The 5695-nt window shown below is 45.1% G+C and overlaps 1 long non-coding RNA gene across 1 annotated transcript in view; it reads left to right on the top strand.

The window, feature by feature from the left end:
- Positions 1 to 2716: 2716 nt before the first annotated feature.
- LOC141581711 (uncharacterized) overlaps positions 2717 to 5695 on the top strand; it is a 64332-nt gene continuing 61353 nt past the window's right edge. The window contains exons 1-2 of the long non-coding RNA XR_012514467.1: positions 2717 to 2816; positions 2911 to 3057. This is a non-coding gene — a long non-coding RNA (uncharacterized LOC141581711). The remainder of the gene's footprint in view (positions 2817 to 2910; positions 3058 to 5695) is intronic.

Below are 5695 nucleotides of genomic sequence, written 5' to 3'. Positions count from 1 at the left end.
CTCGGCCTCCCAAAGTGCTAGGATTATAGGTGTGAGCCACCACACCCAATCTTGTTGTGCTCTTTTGTAATCTTTAATTAAACATTTTACCAAATGTGATTTTGCAGTTTGCTCTTCATATTTTGGAACCAGTTGTTCTTTTTCAGGCCCTGCATATTTTGTGGGCCCTCAGTACTTCCTCTATCACGCCTGATAAGTAAAAAGAACTTTAATACCTACGGAAGAAGCCCGGAGGCCTTCCTGTCTTTCTTCTGCCACTTGTTAACTGTGTGGCTTTGGGTAAGGCCTTGGTCCTTTGGGGCCTTGCTTCCCTCAGTGGGACAGTGAGGAGTGGGATGCAGTAGACACTGTATCCTCTGCTGGAAGGTGTTCCTTTTCGGAATAGGCTGAATGGCAGGTGAAGTCAAATCCAGGTAAGTCTACACCTTTGACATAGTTGGTGGGGTCAGATCCCCCGCTACTTGGGAAGTGAAGGGTTAACCAGGCCGGAGTCTGAAGCCAGGAGCTGGGGCCTGCCGGGACCTCCCCTCCGTTGCTGAGCAACAGGTGCCTCTTTTGCGAAGTGATTCAGATGGGAGTGGGGTTTGTGAGTGGGCTCCAGCCACACGCTACTTCCTGCCTGTGACGTTGGCTCCTCCATCCGCCTGTTTCCTGGAGTGCAGCCTGAGTCACAGCTTGGAACTTCTCCTACCTTCTCTGGGTGGAGGGGGCTCCCCAGTCTTGGGGTGTGCACCTCAAGGCAGTGACCCACCGCTCGCCCCCCAGTGCTGTGACTGAATGGGAAGGTAAGTCACTAAGTACTACAAACTGTGTAGGGGCCGTCAGAGCTGGAGCTTCCCTCCAACCCTTCCAGGGTCCTGAGGGTTTACGAGGTACAGTCCCCACTGCTTCGCCCTTCATCGTAGAGCCCACAGTCTCCGTCACCCACGATTTGTTCCAACCTCTCTGCGCTCCAGCAATGCAGGACTTCCCAACCCAGTCTCCAAACATCTGCTTTCCTGTTCCATGCTTTTGTGGACACCATTTTCTCTTGCTTTGTTCTTCGGAAATGGCTTTTGGGAATGCTTCCTCTTCCAGCAGCCTTCTCCTCTCTCTCTGTGCTCAGCCCTGGGTCCCAGCCTCATCGCCTGCCTTGCTGTCAACCTTGGGGCGGCCCCGCTATCTCTGCCTTGGAAGGGCTCTCAGTAACCCTCTGGGCAGCAGACAGTTGGGTGTGGCAGATGCTGCTGTTTTTTGCCAAACCCATTTTCCTTTCTTCCTGGCCACACAGCTGGACACATGTCTCAGCCTCCCTTGAAGTTGGAGTGACCTTAGGATGGTTTGTTCTAACCACTGTAATGTGAGCAGAAGTTATGTGTGCACTTTCTAGGCTAAGACGTTCTCCTTCCCTTAAAAAAAGTCAGTGTTATTAACATGCAATTTATATACAATGAAAAGCACCCTTTTAAAATGTACAACTTGTACATCCCCAATACCAGCTTGATGTCTACCACCACTAGCACAATCAACATACTGAACATTTCCATGATCCCAAAGGGCTTTCACCTGCTCCTCTGTAGTAAATTCCTCCCACCCACAGATGGCTGCCTGATCCACTGTATGTTATCACAGATTAGATTTGCACACTCAAGGATTTCCTATACATAAAATCATACAACATGAAGTCGGCTGGGCTGGCTACTTTTGCTTCACATAGTGTTTTAAAATTCATTCATGATGTTGTATGTATCGCGTGGCTTTTTTCCTTTTAGTGATGAGTAGTATTCCATTGTATGATTATACTACAGTTTGTTTATCCGCTTACCTGGTGATAGACATTTGGTTGGTCTGTGGTTTTTGGCTTCTATGCAGAAAAGCTATGTACACGTCTGTCCAGTCTCTGTATGAACCTCTGCTTTCCATTCGCTTGGTTATATACCCAGAGGTAGAACTGCTGAGTCATTAAAGTGCGTATTTAACTACAAGAAAGCACTAAACCACTGTCCATGATGGTTGTACCATCCTACATTCAGCAATATTTAAGAGCTCCCGTTATCCCACACCCTTACCAATACTTGATCATGTCAGTCCCTTTAATTTTAGTGAGTCTGGTAGGTGTATCATGGCACCTCTTTGTGGTTTTATTTATTTATTTGAGACTGAGTCTTGCTCTATCACCCAGGCTTGAGAGCAGTAGTGTGATCTCGGCTCACTGCAACCTCTGCCTCCCAGGTTCAAGTGATTCTCCTGCCTCAGCCTCCCAAGTAGCTGGGATTATAGGCTTGAGCCGCCGCACCTGGCCTTTTTGTAGTTTTAATTCGCGTTTCCTTGATGACTCATGATGTCAAGCATCCTTTCATGCACAACTCCTTTTGTGAGCATCTTAAAATCTTTTGCCGCTACATTTTCGGGGGGGGGGGGAGTCTTATTGAATTCTAGAGGTTTTTACATACTGTGGATGCAAGTCTTTTGTTTGATATGTGAATTACAAAAATGTTTTCTTTGTGGTTTGGCTTTTCATTTTGTTAATGATTTGTTTTGAAAAGGAGAAATGTTTCATTTTGATGCAGTCCAATTAATTGGCTTGTCAATTTTTTTCTTTGATGGTTTGTTTTCGTTGTGTCCTGTTATAAGACATCTTGGTCTGCCCGAAGGTTGCTGGGCTGAAACTTTTAAAAAAGCAGCTAAGTCCCTCCTGCCTCCTTTTTTTTTTTTTCTCTGACTGAAAGCAGATGACAAGAAGGCCCTAGAGAATAGAGAAGCCAGAAGATAAAAGGAGGCTGAGACTCAAAATACCACACAAAGGAGGACACCGTTCTCTGAACTAGGCATTTGAGGTAGGAATGAACTTCTGTTGTTTGAGCCATTAACATATTGTGGGTCTATCTGTGATGGTAGCTTAGCCTGCCCTGGAACTTACTATTTCTCCAGGTGTGCAGATACTGCACCCAGGAGCCCCCACGGAAGTTACCGCCACTGATTGAAGGGCTGCCACCATTCAACACTCCTCCCGGTTCCTGTACCTAAGCTTTCTCACTTTCCTCCTCTGAACAAGCCGGACAATGAAATCTAAGGCAGGTGTGTGCATATCTTTTTTGAAGTTTTAAGGTGTTAGTATCTAAATGGCATTGGGCTGGGGCTGGGGGGATCAGTGCTGTGATTCTCTTGCTCTCTTGTCCACCAAAGTGGAGAGGGTGAAGCCTCCAGTCAACCCAGTATTCTCCTTCTTCATTTTTTTTTTTTTTTTTGGCGACAGGGTCTCGCTCTGCTGCCCAGGCTGTAGTGCAGTGGCATGATGTCAGCTCACTGCAACCTCTGCCTCCCAGGTTTAAGAGATTCTCCCACCTCAGCCTCCCAAATAGCCAGGACTACAGGCATGCGCCACCATGCCTGGCTAATTTTTGTATTTTTTAGTAGAGATGGGGTTTCACCATTTGGCCAGCCTGGTCTCAAACTCCTGACCTTAAGTGATCTGCCCACCTTGGCCTTCCCAAGTGCTGGGATTATAGGCTTGAGTCACTGCGCCCGGCCAGTATTCTCCTCCTTCTCACTGTCCATTCCCTCATTATCATCAACTTTGCCTGTAAGTCTAAGTGGTCCCCTGTTGGTTTTCAGCTCTGGGGACTGTTCTAATTCTGCCTCTGTGTTATTACCCTGTTTCTTGGATGAGGGTGAGTCTTACCTCACCAACTCTCCACTGGTCAGTTTGTTAGTATAATGCATATTTTTTTTTATCAGGTCTATCGCTAATCTTTCTCTCTCTCTCTCTCTCTTTTAAGATGGAGTCTTGTTCTGTTGCCTAGGCTAGAGTGCATTGGTGTGATCTCAGCTCACACCTCTGCCTCTGCATACAAACAATTCTCCTGCCTCAGCCTCCTGAGTAGCTGGGATTACAGGCATGTGCCACCACACCCGGTTAATTTTTGTATTTTTAGTAGAAACCATGGGGTTTCACCATGTTTGTCAGGCTGGTCTTGAACTCCTGACCTTGTGATCCACCCTCCTCGGCTTCCCAAAGTGCTGGGATTACAGGTGTGAGCCACTTCACCCAGTGCTTGATCTCTTTTATAATTAATTAAATTTAATTTATTATTATTATTTTTTGAGACGGAGTCTCACTCTGTCACCCAGGCTAGAGTGCAGTGGCGTGATCTCGGCTCACTTCAACCTCTGCTTCCTGGGTTCTCCTGCCTTAGCCTGCTGAGTAGCTGGGATTACAGGTGCCCTCCACCATGCCCGACTAAGTTTTGAATTTTAGTGGAGATGAGGTTTCACCAGGTTGGCCAGGCTGGTCTTGAAATCTCGATTTCAAGGGGAGGGATAGCAGGTAGGTAGGGGCATTGGGGAGGGGTAACATTAGGAGAAATACCTAATGTAGATGACTGGGGGGATGGATGCAGCAAACCACCATGACATGTGTCTACCTATGTAACGAACCTGCACAGTCTGCACATGTATCCCAGAACTTAAAGTATAGTAAAAAAAATTGTTTTTATTAACTATAAGTTGTTTTATTCATGTGTTGAGTAGAAACAAAATAATATATATAAACTAGATAGAAGGTCTAAGAAATATTGATACAATGAACACTTTTATACCACTACCTAATATAGGGAAAAAGATTACCAATATCTTCAACATTTCTTCTTTGAAGTTAACACTTCTCATTCCTCTCTGTCCCCCTCATAGGTAACTACTGTCCTGAATTTTATGTTTATCATTATCTAGCTTTTCTTTACAATTTTACTAAATGCTCGTATCTTTCAATTGTGATATATGATTTATACTTTCAGCAGCAATGTATGAACATATTGAGGAATAATTTACATATAAATTCCAGCCATTGTGAAGGTATAGTTCAATGATTTTTGGTAAATTTATAAAGTTGTGCAACCATCACTACAATCTACTTTTAGAATATTTCCTTCTCTCCAAAAAAGATTCCTTGTGTTCATTCTCCATCATTCAAAAAATACATTCCAACTTCCAGCCTGATAGAGTTTTGGTATGGCATACCAAAGGGGTGGTGGAGGTGTCAGCTTCGAGGTGGTCCTCTGCAAGGATGGAATGCCATCTTGTACGACAATAAAAAGGATACATGGGTCCAGAAATAAAGCAGTGGAGGCAGAATTGGACTCCCTGTAATTCTCGTGGATCCACTGGAGGACTAAGAAGCTGGGGCATTTGGTGCCAAAATGGGACATCTCTGAACAGACTAGATTGTGACTGCACTGCAGTCCATCTTCTTTCTGCCCAATCCTACTTCTTTCCTCTCTTACATGAGCGTCGATCTTTAATTCTCTACTTGCTGCTGGGTGTGGTGACTCACACCTGTAATCCCGGCCCTTTGGGAGGTCGAGACTGGCAGATCACCTGAGGTTAGGAGTTCAAGACCAGCCTGATCAACATGGAGAAACCCCATCTCTACTAAAAATACAAAATTAGCCAGGCGTGGTGGTGCGTGCCTGTAATCCCAGCTACTCAGGAGGCTGAAGCAGGAGAATTGCTTGAACCTGGGAGGCAGAGGTTGCGGTGAGCTGAGATAGCGCCACTGCAGTCCAGCCTGGGCAACAAGAGTGAAACTCTGTCTCAAAAATAAAAAATAAAAAAAGCACCCTACTTGCCAAAAAAGAATACATTGTAGTGAGTAGGAAAGGTATCTTATTGTGATTTTAATTTGCATTTTCTGAAGAAAATTGATATTGAGCATTTTTCA

Source organism: Saimiri boliviensis, chromosome 17 (genome assembly GCF_048565385.1).
Source record: "Saimiri boliviensis isolate mSaiBol1 chromosome 17, mSaiBol1.pri, whole genome shotgun sequence".
NCBI lineage: Eukaryota > Metazoa > Chordata > Mammalia > Primates > Cebidae > Saimiri > Saimiri boliviensis.
This window is presented reverse-complemented; position numbering and strand designations above follow the sequence as displayed.